The sequence below is a fragment of the Lagopus muta genome, chromosome Z (assembly GCF_023343835.1).
Source record: "Lagopus muta isolate bLagMut1 chromosome Z, bLagMut1 primary, whole genome shotgun sequence".
Classification (NCBI taxonomy): Eukaryota; Metazoa; Chordata; class Aves; order Galliformes; family Phasianidae; genus Lagopus; species Lagopus muta.
This window is the reverse complement of record NC_064472.1, coordinates 71,700,286-71,715,689: the sequence shown is the minus strand read 5'-3', so window position 1 is coordinate 71,715,689 and position 15,404 is coordinate 71,700,286. Positions and strand designations below refer to the sequence as shown.

Genomic DNA, 15,404 nt, shown 5'->3' with positions numbered 1-15,404 from the left:
AATGGGGGCACATGAACACCTCCCAGAGCATCTGCTGTGATGTCCAGTGACCCTTATGAGTAGAGATGACCTCCATGCAAGGTCATGGCTGCAAACAGGTTGACAGTAGCCTTTGGGATTATGCAAGTGAAAATTGCTTTGTTTCAAATGCATAACCTCCATGCTACAAAATCATAAGGAAGGTTTAAGGTATAGATTTTAAACCATAGAACAGATTTAAAGAAAAAAAATGTAGAAAACATTCTACTTAAGAAATGTGTTTTGTTTTTTGTTGTTGTTGTTGTTGTTGTTTTTTAATATATAACTTTGTTAAGCAGAGACTTTGAAAGATTAGGGAATCCTTATTAACATTTAGAACTTCTAATAACTTTGACTGGTTCAGTAGGAGGACGCCATTTCTGGATGCATTAAAACCCAAAGTCAAGTGTCTTTGCTGCATACCAAGGCAGATAGAAATCTGCTGATTTGCTGACACTGATTTTGGCCTTCTGTTCTGGGCAGATGAGGAAGTGCTTGAAGAGATGCTTCAAATGGCCTCAAGTGCTTCAAATTTGTAACTCATTTTCCTGTGCTGCACACTGCCTTGGTTTGGACTGTGGCTTGGAAAACAGGGTTGGAGAGGAACTCAGCCAACCCAGTGGGCACACAGTAGGTTTAATGTTTCAAACACAGCTCCAGTCTGTAGAGCCCATTCCCACCCTTGGTGGAAATCACGCTTTTGTAGCAGGCTGTTTGTCTATATGACTGAGATACGTGGATCCAGCTTTATTCTTGTCTTAAACTTCAAGGCAGCCCATCAAAATGACAAACCCCTTTGGTGAACTTCTCACAGAAGCAGTACCAGAAGAACTGGCCTCATTGGTGGTGTTTCACTGGCCGTGCAAGCAGGGTATTTGAGGCCTGTGCTTCATGTGCAAAGCGCTGCACTGCACATTTTGCTGGTAACCTTTGCCTCAGCAGGATTATCAGCAGAGCTCACTGGTATGTGCCTGAATTTTGAGCTTCTGTGATTGGCTGGAGTATTTATTTTGTTAACCAAATCACTCCAGATGAGCACAGATTCAGGACTAGCCACACAGGCTCACTGTGCAAACCAATCTGCATGGACAAGACTTGTGAGATTTCAAAATACAAATGGAAAACAAAACAAAACAAAACAAAAATAAAAAAAAAAAAAAGCAACACTTTTTTTTAAATCACATGATCACATGGTTTCATATTGTGAGCCGAGATTTTGAGCGTATTTGATGGATATGACAAAGGTTTTAATACTGAGATGCTTTATGATTCTGAATTTTTCTTATGATCAGAGATCAGAAACTCGGGTAGTCTGTTGCCTGTGAAATAATCCCCTTCTCCTGCTGAAGCTTATGAGGGATTTCTTAGGTGATGACTGAGAGAAAAAAAGTTCCTCAGAGGCTAAGCAGAGATAAGCCTTGTTGCTAATCTTATGTTTGCCTGTCCCACCTGGTTGTGTATGACACTGCACGTCATTAGATACAAATTAGAAAAAAAAGTTATCTTTACATTTGTCAAAAATATTGGTTCATTTAAATCTCGACTTATGAGCAGTGACAGGTGACAGGATGAGGGAAAATGGCCTTGAGTTGTGCCAGGGGAGGTTTAGGTTGGATATCAGGAGACACTTCTCTATAGGAAGGGTTGTTAAGCAGTGGAATGGGCTCCCCAGGGAGGTGGTTGAGTCACCATCCCTGGATGTGTTTAAAATCCATTTGGATGTGGTGCTCAGGGACAGGATTTAATGGAGAGTTGTTAGAGTTAGGGCAGTATGGTTAGGTTGTGGTTGGACTCGATGATCTTTAAGGTCTTTTCCAACCTGACTGATTCTATGATTCTATGATTCTATTCTGTATCCATAGTAAACCTGTAAAAACAATAAAGTCATCTTCCTTTGTTTTTCTTCCAAAAAAGCCCTGAAATTTTCTGTTTTGTTTCAAATGTCTTGCTGTGTCACACCAGCATAACACCATTCTAAAATCTCCTGTGTAGGATTCCTGAAATTAAAGGCACCATTTTGAACACCTGTGGACAGATTAATTGTGCTTATCTCTGATACACCTGCCTTTTAAACAGCAGTTGCACATGGCTGGAGCTGTGCATAAACTTGCAGAACAAACTCCTCATTGCTGCAGAGCCTCAGGGCCTTTCTTCCCTTGATGGATTTCTGACCAAGATTCAGCTGTGAGCTTCTCATTTTATAGCAGCTAAGAACAGAATTCTCCACTCTTGAAAACCTGACACAAACTTCTTTCATTTCATAATACAGAGTGTAAATGTGAGTATATTGAACAAGCAATATACCATAGAATTGCTGTGACCTGTTGGTCATGTCAGCATGTTTTGGGAGAAAGAGGCAACACAGTGTTGGTGATCTCCACACCTTTCTGGCAGTGGAATTTATTTTTAATTTTCTGCAGGAAAATGCTTGTGCCAAATGACAAAGGAGACTTCCTGTGAAATGTCTGTCAGAAAGCAGCACGTTGTCAGCTGGAATCAGGGGTTGTTTCAGCCCTGAATGGGCTGATCTGGAGAAAGGCTGTGCCAAGGTATTTGCAGGTATCTTCTGATGTGTCTCAAGTATTTTTGGCTTGCAGAGTAGGGATAATTCTGCAGAGCTAGTGGATTGCTTGATCAATCTGAAATAGAAGAAAGATCAATAAATGACAAAAAAAGAAAAAAAAAAAAACCAAAAACTAAATATAACAAATATTGATACCTACATTATGTACTACACGATTCCTTTCAGCTATATATATATATTTTTTTTTAAATAAGAAAGTGTAGAGCTGCCAGTTCCATTATCTACCCTTTCGAGCTGCAGGTTAAATCAGAAATGTTATTCCTGCCACCTGAAGATGTGTTCTGGGAAGAATGGTTTTCAAACCATTTGTGTTTCTCTAAGACGTTTTGTTACGAGAAAAACAAACCAACAAACAAACAAAAAACCCCAACAACCTCTACATTCCAAAAATGGAAACAAAAGCCTCTTGACTTTCTCTTGACTGACTTAAAAGTGTAAGACATTAATATGAATTTTTACAGAACAAAGAAAGCACTGTCACAGAAAAGGAGGGAGTTGCTCTATTACCTATCAAGCCTTCCACATCTTTGAGTGTCTGCCAACAACCAGAATGTATGAAGGCACCTTCAATAAATGGAGGGCAATGATGGCAGCATGCTTACCTTCATCCTTGGTGAAATAGGTACAGTACTGATGGAAACCTTCCAACAGTACATACTGACCTGAAATTCTGTGGCAACTCTTTGCAAAAGGTGCTTCATGCTGAGTGTCTGTATGTCATTACTTGCTTGCTGGTATCACCTGTGGTAAGCTAGCTGGATAACCCTAGATTGGCAGCTCCTCAGATGTGTCACTAGCTGATTTCTCACTGGTCATTAGAAACAGAAAGCTAATCCTGCTGGGAATTCAGCCATCTTCTGCATCTCTTTCTTCTCCTGATCTCTGTCCCGCCTCCGTTTGACACAGACTCACATTCGGGCTAATTAGCGAAATTCACTTTGACTCAGCAGGAAAAGGAGAGCACAAAGAAGGGCAAAATGATTACATTGCAGATACAAGTTACCCAGCTGTTTTGCTTAAAAGACTATTTTTGAGCCCAAAGCACTGCAGAAAAAATGAACGGATGGAGACTGCCTTTCTGCACCTGGACACAGAGCAGGATCCCCTCTGACACTCGGCACAGGGATGGATGGTGCTAAAAGCAAGTTTGTGTTTGCCTGCAGAGCCTGTTTCTTTGTTTGTTCCAATGTCAAGAGATCCCATGGGAGGTATCAGAGTCATTGCACAGTTTGTGCTTGTAGGTTCAGCGTTTTGGAGTGTTTACCTTCTGAGCAGGTGAAACCAAGACCTGTAATTCAAACCCTGGAAATAATATGCAAATAATAATAAGTTTTCCTTAATTGAGACATGTAATAGATAAACATTTCACACCTGGTGTTCAGCTGCCATCACAGGCCGTGACACGACTGTCCATGCATTCAATTTTGTGTTGGTAGCATCGTCAGTGCCTCTGTTCTAGAGATGGATCTAAGCTGAAATGTGACTACGGGTCGAGTTTCCACCTTAGCAGCTCCTCTGCTGCTGCTGCCACAGCTGCATTGTCCACCTGAACTGAGGGGTTGGATGGGACTTGTGAACAGCAGTCTGTTGGCAGGCTTGTGAACACTTTCCAGCATGTAGTTATTATCCCTGGTCAGCAGAAGAAGGAGAGAATTAATACATGTATGCACATATCGTAAATACATTCACTGTATAATGATATAAATCACATAATTATATATAATTATATATTATAAATATGTGAAATAGACATGAATATACAAAAAATTAAAAATCCATAAATACTTTGGTGCATATTTACATATAGGAATGCATTCTGTCAGAGGCATTGATAAGCAGGCATTTAAGTGCACCTTGCTTTGGCTGTTTAAGCAGCTCTGCATCAGAATCCTGACTGTAAGTGACACCTGTGAAGGTCTGGAAAAGGACAGCTCAGATCTTACGTCATGCACCAGCCTGGAGAAGCTGATTTCCTCTTGATTAATTCTTGATTTTCAGTGTATAGGAGTCAGATGGAAGACAAAATGGAGTCAAATGTCCTGACTTGAGAAAACAGCTGTTCTGGGTACCAGGAAACGGAGAGAAAATGAAGAAATGGACACTGCCAGAACTCTTTTGTGAGCACCTGTGTCGGGAAGGATAGATCATGGCAAGCCCAAAACTGATGGAAGAAGAAATAGGCTTTCTAGCTGTGTCTTCAGCCTTGGCATAACTAATTCTGTCTGTAGACATGTTTTTGGAACATTGACACATTTTACCAACAGATAAGTAGATAAGTGACCAAAATGTTGAGTGTAAATGAAAAAAAAGTCATGCCAAAAAAAAAAAAAAAAAAAAAAGAAAAAAAAAAAGAATAATGAAAGTGTTTCAAAAGGTTAAAGATGTGGGTTGAAAAAGTCTCAGCCAAAAATATTTCTGAGGAATTTTGAGATTTATTTCTGCATTTCTTTCACTTGCCAAGAAAGCACGATCTCACTTCTCCAGCAAAATTGATGTGTCCTTGTCTTACTAGAAAAAGGGCCTCTCACCATGGCACAAAGCTGCTGGAGTTTCCCAGGATACATGAACAAGATTCCTCCACTCTTTCCACTTCAGCACTTTGCAGTTAGTGCTTTGGGGTTTGGCACAACTCATGGGCTCCCTAAAGTAGGATACTGGCTTCTGTGTTGTCAAGAAACCTCTTGGTAATTTTGGTGGCCCAGATTTGAGCTGTGTTGAGGATGAAAAAGAGAGGCTTAATTTCCCACTGTCAGTCCCACAGATTCCTTGTCTCCAATCTGAAATGTCTGGGACATCATTGAGAAAACACCGCCATGTTTTGTTCAGCAGTTGGTAAAGACAATGCTCCTTGCATTCCTTGCATGCTGCTTTTCCATGAATGTTTCATTGCTGTGCACATGTGCACAGGTTGCTCCAAAAGTAGTGCCTGCCATTGATTTCGATGGAAACTGCAGCTCTGCTGCCATCTGCTGGCAAGCCAACAAAATGGAACAGAATATTTGTATTGAGATTCAGCCTCACCTGCCTTATCACCAACAGTCACCTCTGATAGCATGGGCCTACATCATCAATAGGAGGCGTTACTTTTGGAGCAGCCCTCATATATTTTATGTATATGTGTCTGAGTAGCAGCAGCTCTCAAAGCCAATGTTCTGATGGTCATTTTGTTGTGCAAACACACAAAGACAGTCAACTTTCACTAACACTGTGCTTAAGCAGTATGTGTTCAGTACAGAGAGTTCATTTAAGAGATGCTTTCATCATATACTGTGTGACACAGTCTGCAGATCTCTGTTTAGGACTGGATTTGCAGAACTATTCATAGAGCCACTTTCATAGAAGGGTCTGGAGGTGGAGCAACAGGACTTGATAACTTCATCACATAAGAAAAGATTAGTAAGGTGGTAAGAATGATACTACTGTAGAATGTAGATGGTGTCAGAACATACACAAAAATGTTATGCAAGGGAAAAAAAATGAAAATGAATAATTGCAGAGGTTTTAACTAACTTTGCATGTGTGCCATTCACAATATTTTTAAAATCTTTGAGAGAAAAAGAAATCCAATCAGCAATTAGGAATTCTTGTTTTCGGTTTGGCAAATAAATTATTTAGAGGCTGAAATGGCAGGAGGATTACGCTACCACACAGAAATCAGTATTCTGAAGCTTATTGGGAAGACAAGAAATCAGAGGAATTACAAACAAGTGTTGTTGTGCATTTGTTGAAATTCTGCATTTTTCATGTTTTAAAGATTTTACTGTCATTGATGTCTCCAGAGTGCAACAAAACAGGCAAAAACAAACAAACAAAAAACAACCATCTAAAATTGGATTATATGGTTCAAATGTTGTTGATGGAGGAGTAAAGCACCTGGTAAAAACATTGCTCTTGCATTGGCAGAGTTCCTGTAATCACAAAACACAGACACTTTATCTGGCTCGTGACTGAAAATGTGTGTCTTCTGAAATCCACTGCTTCAATTTATACCTACAACAATACTCTGAAGCTCACGGAATTTGTTTTGGACATTGAGGGCAGCCAAGAAAGGGCCTACAAAAGCATTCTGTTCCCTACCAATAATTCTTTCTCTTCTGAAGGAATTGGCATAGTAATCCATCCGACCTGAAACAGAAGCTGAACGTAAATAGATCAGATATTCCACATCTGAACATAAATATTTCCATATCGTTCAGGTGTAACTGAGAAGCTGAGCCAGATGCTGCTACTATTTACCAGTATCTAGAAAATACATGCAGCTGAGGAGGGTTTGTTGCTCTGTGATTGCTTCTTCTCATGCTTGTCAAAACCTGAGTGAAGCTAATAGATGTGCTGGTGCTCTGAGCGCCTGCACGCTTACGCAGGGTAACAGCATGTGTTCAATTCATGCTGTTAGTGCAAAATCAGCTCAGATATGGGAGATTTTAATTAGTCTAGATGAGAACGATTCAAGGTTTATATAACTTAGTGTTAAGTCTCTCTGTCTCTCTCGACTGAACGTGAAGCTGATTCCTAATCTTTTCTCTCCTTCTTAATAAAAGAGGCTAGACGTAGCACAGAAATTCACATTTCTGCCATCACTTGCAGTCACCAATGCACTTGTCAATTAAAATTTGATAAATATCTTCTCTATCACTTGTTTGGCATATTTCTGTCCTGCCACTTCACAATCGAAGCACATTTATTAATTGTTAATCCTATAAATTGAGCTTGATTATCTTTCTACTTTGAATTTGTTTCTTCAGTTAAAATTGAATAAGTTATTTGGATTTCATTTGAACATGAATTTAAATTGAATAAATTCTTGAGTGAATTTTCATCTGTGATTTTTCAGTTTTCAAGAAAACTGAAAAACAGTGGATACTGACAAACAGTGGAAAATGAAAGACTATTCAAGTAATGCTGGCATAGAAGTAAAGTATACTTGAGAGGAAGGAGTGTCTGGTTCTAAGTGAGGAAAACAATTACAGTGATTTCTTTCAGTTCCTGTTTTTGGAACTGAATATTGGAGCTGTGGATGCAAGACCAAGACTGCCAAGCCAAAGAAAGGGAAGAGAATGGGTTCAAATGAGAAAGCAGTCTCCTGTAGGTTGTCTCAGCCTTTGCTGTTTAGTAAAGTTTGCATCATGAAGATACTGATGAGACTGAAGGCATTTTGTAAGCACAAATTAAATGTGGGTGTTTGAAGGTAGAGCTCCTGTCAAACTACTAAAAACTATAGCAATAAAAAACAGAATATAGTTCTTCAATAACTGACCTATTTTCTCTGCGCCTCACTTCTTCATCTGCACGACGATGGGCAACAATTAATTAATTTTTCATTCATCCATTTGAGGTGGGAAGAGGAACTGCTTTTTCTATTTTTAATGCGGGCATTGCCCAGCTTCCAAATTCTTAATTTTCTAATTTGGGTATTTTATTTATCTTGCATAAAGGCACACATCACATTTTTCGTAGCACTGCCACTTGTTCAGTTTAGCAAAGGTATCATTAAAAAACAAAAGGCAAACTTTTCTTCTTTGGTAGAGTGTCGATGAGATTTAGGTGGATGTCATACAGTCGTACAACTGGGAATCAGTCGTGTGAGTTGGCGACTGAATTAGTTGCTACAGGAATCGAGGTATGTCTGCTATAATATTCTGTCTTTGTGGGCATGTTACTAAGTAAGTAATGAACTGCAACCTAGAGAAGCAAAAAAATATATATTGCTTTGCACACCTACAACTATTCAGCATTGTGTTGTGTCCAGAATAAGTTTGAGGAAGAACTGTCTCCTGACAGAGAACAAGAAATATTTGCAGTATTTATTTCTTTTGATTATTAGTATTGCTTTTTCATGCATGCTTTTTTGTACAATATCCATCCTGTCTCATGTTACCCTGAATTCTAGGGCAATACCATTATCTTTGTGATTTTTACGATGTTTTAACATACACAAATCATTAGACCAAGATATAATTAAAGAAAGAAATTGTGATAGCTGAAGATAGATATGTTTCCATTGATATGAAGAGTCCTTTGTTTAAAACTACACTGCTAGCAAATACATAAGATATTCACCTTTTTGATTAATGATGTGAGCCAAAGCATGGTTGATTAGGAAAAAATTCTGCCACCCCAAGTCACTTTTCTCATAGATTTATTATACCGTGGCCATTAGATTGTTGGGCTGGTGCAGCAATCCAGACAGTATTTCTGACTCACTGCTTTGATTGTTGGGGAAAAAAGCCTCAATTTATGCCAACTTCAGATTCTATTTCCTTTCCTTTCTTTCTTGCCTTGCTTCACCTTGTCTTGCCTCACCTTTTTCCACCTTATCAAAATGAAGCAGTCCAGTCGATATGAAAGAAGAGGAGATGTGAATGAAAGGCTAGGTTTATAAAATCCATTTGTAATGGTAAGGAAATAATTTTCATTCCCCTCACAGTGGGGTAGCCCTAGCTGTAAATCACGACAGGTGAAAGAGGAATTTCTCATTCTTTCCCTCAGACAACGTGAGTTCATAAAATAATCCAAATTCCTGCCTTACCTACCAGCTGGTAAGTATCCCATAGCCCCACTTTTTTGTGCTGCTTTTTCTTGTCTAGTAAGTAAATACACTGAGCCTGAGCATTAGATTGCACTATTATTTTCTTTCACTGCCTCAAGGATCATTTTAGTGCATTATATAAATTAAAGCCATTTCCCAGAAAGAGATTGTGAGCGACCTGAATCAAAACGCTGAATAGTATTCTAGTGATTAGGAAACTTGTCTGTCAGGTTATAATCTCCTGCTGAATTTCACTTTCTATCTAACTTGAGAATGGAAAATTGAATCCAGATTCATAGCCTAAATTAGATTTGAAGTCTTAAAAGTTCCTCAAATGCATGATATTTTGCTCCTCGTATATTAAAATCTCAGTAGTTTTGGTTTGGTTTTAAACTCTTATGTATGCTGATAAATTGAATTGTTGGGTTAGCTAGATTAACAAAGGTAATAATCAAAAATTCATCAGTTTAACACATGTGTAGTCTGGGACATAAGACCATAATGATCTTTTTCTCAGGTTCTATGAATTAATGTAATTCTAAAGAAAGTTATGAAGTTAAACCTGTTGACTGTGAAGAGAAATAAGGTCTGTATCAGTAATAAACTGTAAGAGGTAAAGTTTCAGAATATTACAGTGCTTTGAATTCTTGGAAAGCAGAACAATCATTCAAAACTATTTTGTTTATCACTTTATCATTTTTAAGTCATGCTTTCATAACTTTGTCCTTGTCTTCTTTTTTGCAGCTCCTTCAGGCTTCAAGGAATATCTGTATCTGGAGGCACGTCATCTAATTTCTTGCATATTAGATTCATCATTGTGACTTCTTGCAGGCCAGATCTGAAAAGTAACCAGGAACCCAACCCTCCATGGAGCATGGGAAAGCCCTTCAAGTCAGAGCACAGTGACTCATGGGTGAAATTTGCGTTGAGTCCTCTGTTTCAGATCAGACTGCTGCAAGCAGCGTCCTGGCAAAAGCCACAGCCTTAAATTCCACTTGGTGGGAGCAAAGAGTAGAGGACCAACAATCTCACCCCAGCTCTCTGGCATTTGAGTTCTGTGCTGAGCAACCAGAGTAACAATTGATGAGCTTTTCGTGGGCAGCATCCAAAAATATTTCTATATGTAGCCAAAAGGAGAAATGAAGCGCGCAGGCGATAATGGGATATAAATGCATTTACAGTAACAGGGGAATTTCTTGTCTACAGCGAAAGAAGACCTCTGTCATTCCTTGTACAGATTGAAAGCCATACAGGAACAGGGCATCGGTGACACTAAACTGCTTCAAAGGATGCTGACTCCTGTTCTCCACCCAACTTTGAAAAAGTTCAGGTGTTAAAGATTGCATCTCAATGCACTTCAAGTTTTTGCACTGTCACTTCCATTCAGGGTAATGGTGTGTGCCACCATTTGCACAGACAGCCCCAGGAGCTTTTTGACCACAACGAGCTGTATTCTGCCGGGGCTCCAAAAGGTGGAATATAAAAGTTAGAACTGAAGAAAAACATTTGTGCGCTCTTTCACTAAGGGGATCTCTTCACTGAAAGGACTGTGGTCCTTTCTTAGGTTTAAATAAATACATACATATACATACATATATATATATGTATATATATGACAAATCATCAACATGTTAAGGTGTGTCTACAACGGGGATATAATCTTTTTTAATAGCATCCATTTTTTTTATCATACTGTTGCAAGGAGTTTAATCTATTCAATTATACATCCTATCTGTTCCTGTTGAATGCTGGCATTGTTGTTCCAGTTACTGTTAAAGAGACAAAGTCATTTGTAATACGTATTTGGCATACAAGTTTTCTAGCCATTTGTCTATACTTCATGGAGAAATCTAACAGACAAGCAGCATTTTCAGTTTATTTTTCTAAATAAATGTGTTGTTTATATTGTTAGCAGTCACTCATTTGGGCTGGTTTTCATTATCTCCAAAAATGATTTAAAGACAGAACCAAAACACAGAAATTGTTTGTTCGTGTGAAGCTGTGATGGTTTGCTGACCGAAAGCTTTAATATAAATATTGTAATTTGTAAAATGACGAAGTATATTTATACAGGCAAATATGTATGGAAAACAAAAGGAGGAATTTTAACTCTTAATTTCAGAACATAGTTTATTTTAATATCCACGTGAAGAAATATAGATATATAATGGGATAGATTTTTTATTATCAGTAAGCTTCATCGAGTGAAGATTCGGGTGTTTAAAAATGAGAGAAATGTAGTCTAGTGAGTGTGGCCTCTCAGCTTACAGAGAGAGCTTTTATCAAGCATCTTACCTTGTCCAGAAACTGCTTTTAGTTGTCATGGTTTTTGATTTTGTCAGGTTTTGTTTGGTTTGTCTCTTCGTTTGTTTTAGCACGCTGGCAAGGCCACACCACTTAATCAGTTGAAGTAGTTGCGGTATGCGAGGTTGTTCTTTAGAACAGTCTGCAGTTTACAGTTATCAGTCATTGTTTCCGTGTGCTGTAGTCTTTTGCTATGAAGTTATTGAACATTTCAGTGCTATAGCTGTTTTGAATAAAAGTACATATTTTCATTTTTCCTTAGTCTGTTAGCTTGTGTGTGATTTTCAGAGCACAGTAAAGCACGTTGTTCCTAGTTCACTTAAAACATCCACCTGAAACCCAGTAACTGATTAATAAAGCTGAATTATTTTTTTCTTTATTTCCATTGCTCTTTGGAACCTGTTAAGTGCTCACAGAGAGAAAGCTGTCATTTCAAGAACAAAAAACAATGGAATACCCAAGCCGTTTCACCACTCATGGGTTAACCTTGTTGTGGGCAGATATTTTTAAATTTATTGCTCTGCTCTGACAAGTAGTGTATGGGTGTGTGTGTTTGTGTGCATGCATGCACAGCCCTACCTTCTGATGAATGCCAGCTGTCCTGAATAAGTGCCCCAAGTCCTGTTACTGCAAGAGATGCTCATTTTATTACTTACATTTGAGAAGGACTCTTCTTGTGAGTATGAAGCCATAGATTGCTTTTATGGGTTGTCTTGAAATCATCAAATGAATTAGTGGAGGAAATTGTAGCCTGTCTCATTTCGCAAAACTTGGGACCATCTCATGTTTTTGAAGAAACCTTCTCTTAAAGAAATCTAGCGGTCAATTTCCACCAGTACAGCTGATAAATGCAACCTTTGTATTTGTTAAAGAATGGTGGTGGTGTCTTGTTTTTCAGACTAACACTGAGTTGCTTAATGAACAGAACTGAGCACTTCCATTATTGTCTAACAACATTTGGAAAAGCTGCTTTTTGGTTTTGGGTTTTTTTTTTTTCTTTTTTTGAACAGAATGCACCCATCTATATTTGAAAATAATCCAATAAAACTGTGATGCTAACATTTTTCTGCTCTGCTGAATTCTAGACCAGCACCTGTCCGAAAATCTCACTGCACAAAATTCACCTGAAACTTTCTTCAGAAAAATGCATCGAATATGAAAAACAGTGGCCTTGTTCCAGGAGAGGTTTTACACTATGTATTGCAAAAATAGTATATACTGAAGAGAATGTAGGCTCAGTTTGAGAAACAGATACAGTTAGATGCTGCAAATGGTGTTTTTCATCAATCTCATGCTGTAGTTTTCAGCTCCTTCCTACTGGAGAGTCAATTTTAGCACATTTGCACATGCACATGTGCATATTATGTCTTTATTTTGCTACCAGTGGGGCTGGGGAGATCCAGATTTCTTTGCAAATTAAATTACAAAGAGTTCAGTATTGTGACATATTTGGAGCCAATGCCTGCCTGCTATGCAGAAGCTCTCCTGAGACAATAGTTCAAAAGAGGAAAATAAAATGCTACTAGTATTTCAGAAGGCTTTTGCAAACAGCTACCACTGAGGGCTTCTTTCATAATGACAGTAAGGTATGTAATTCTTTCAGCAGCTGAATTATTTTAAACACAAGAACCATCATCAATTCCTATTGCTTAATGAGAAGGACAGAGATGTATGTAAAAATAACCATTCTGTAAAGCAGAAACCAAGGACTGTATAAATCTGGCGCTGGCTGGGATGTTACAGAAGTATCCTTCCCATCGAAGCAGTCTCCCCAGATGTCACATGGCATGCATACCACCAGGGAACGGATTTTTTACTACAGAGAGCATGTGTCTCATCCTCACTGAAGCTCTCCAATGATGCTGTGCCTCAGGACAACTGTGGCAGCCCGGGTAACTGGGAGGGAAAATGGCAGCTGTAGGATGCCCCTGCTGAAGGCAGAAGGCACCTGGCAGACACAGAGGCAGCCTGGGATGACCGTACAGGAGCATATCTGCCACATATCATCCATTATCCAACCAGCATTGAGGAGGAGTGAGGGGAGAAGGGTTCACTGAGTTCCAGTCTCTTCCTTAACGTGACTGAAATTATGGAGTGGATGAGAGAAGAAATGACAGTTTATGTTGACTGATTTACCATTGTTCTTTTGTAAGTTTAACAGTGATTTATTAACAGCAGGTTTTGGACAACATGGGTGCAGCAGCCCAGGATCTCTTCAGTGACTGTCCCTGATGTACAGAGAGGCTGAGAGGGAATATTTTCTTCTGCAAAGGCAAAAATGGTGTAAGGATGAGGTTCACCCTTATAAAAGAAACTAAAGGGACCTTGGGAATGCAGGAGGGTGTAGAGAAGGATTGACTTTTAAACCAAGACCACAAGTGAGTCTAAGAGTGGAAAAACAGCAATGGATGAAGTGGAGCATGCAGTTGGAGATGATATGTGTATTGGGGAGAAACTGCAGGGAAAAGTTGGAAGGACAAGATTGACTCATATAGAAAAATGTCTGCAGAGAATAACAAACAGAGTACTCTAAAGAAAAAAAAAAAATCTTAGAGAGCTGCAGAGACTGCATTATTGATTTTGTTATGGACTGGATAGTTGAGGATCCGGTGAAAGAAGTAGCAGGAGGGAGGTGGATGTGGTGCAATGTATTTTAGCTGAATCTCTATCTAGATTCAGTATCTTTATGGGACTGCAGAAGCCAGTAAATCTCCCAGTACTTGTGGGTAACTTTGGAAAGCAGAGTTTGTATCGAAATGGGCATTCCTGCTAAGGAAGAATCTGGAAGGATTCACAGGCAGTTATGTCGTGGCAGATGGGACAGATGGGGCAGTTTAAAATACTGAATTGAGGGCGCAGATGAAATAAATCCTGCTTAGTGAGAAAGGATTGAGAAAGGGCAGAAAGGAGCTTCTGTGTCTAGGCAGTGTGCTATCAGCTATTTGCTGCTGAAGCAAAAAATGTTCATCAGAGAGCTGGGGACTTAGGAAGAAAATGGAAAGGACTGTAAATATGAAAATAATATCCACAGCAAGGCACATCAAAGTAATTGCAAGATGCATAAAAGATCTGTTAACAAAAACAATTTTGAGAAATACAGAGGTCAAGAAACGCTCTTCCTCAGTTACAAGCAGCAGGAAGTCTGGCAGAGAGTAAGTAATCTCAAAAGAGAATCAAGGAAAACAGAAGCATTTAGAAGAAATTATTGCAGCAAAATTGTTTGTTTCATCGTTTACTTCTGCTCTCACAGTGGAAGAGTTTGGGGAAACTGCTGAACAGGAATATTTCACTATGAGGAAACTCGTTTTGAGCTGTTAGGAGATGGTACAGAACACCATGAAGGAAATTTCATAAATAGGTGGCATCTACTCACAGATTTTGAAAGTACTCAGGTGAAATAATTAAAACGGTAAGCGTGGTGAAATTAACTGTGGAAAAATTGGATGGCTTTAGAGATGTGAGACTGCAAATAATGGTGCCAAAGTCTGCTAAACACTCCTGAGAAAACAATGATGCTGACTAAGAGGAGATTTCCTGCAATCATAAAAAATGATAAAAACAATAAGTAATAGGAGAGGAAAGGATGAGTTTTCACAGTGGAAAGAGGCCACCAATGATATCACATGGAACATGTACTGGGATCCATGCTTTTCAAAATGTTTTTGACCATGTGGATAAGCTGGCAGTCTAATAAATAGTTATTTCATAAATTTGCTGATCATACTAAGTTATTAAATGTGGTAAGTATGAGAGGTCTAAATGTCAGGTTACTAAAATGGCAACTGATGTTCAGTGAAGGTATGCGTAAAAAGTGATCTATATGAAAAATGTATTTAATTTAACAAGTTTCTCTTAAATCTGTATTTTGCAATGATTTTTTTATGAAAATGTGCTGTGCTTAACAAGAAGTCAAAAAACACAGGCGAACAGCTGAGAAATATTAGGAAAGCAACAAGGAAAAGAAGCGAG

The 15,404-nt window shown here is 38.7% G+C and overlaps 1 protein-coding gene across 2 annotated transcripts in view; it reads left to right on the top strand.

The window, feature by feature from the left end:
• PRR16 (proline rich 16) overlaps positions 1 to 11,692 on the top strand; it is a 144,981-nt gene extending 133,289 nt beyond the window's left edge. For both annotated transcript variants that reach the window (XM_048932489.1, XM_048932488.1), the window contains exon 3: positions 9,876 to 11,692. The gene's annotated coding sequence lies outside the window, so the exon portion shown is untranslated. The remainder of the gene's footprint in view (positions 1 to 9,875) is intronic.
• The last annotated feature ends 3,712 nt before the right edge of the window (positions 11,693 to 15,404 follow it).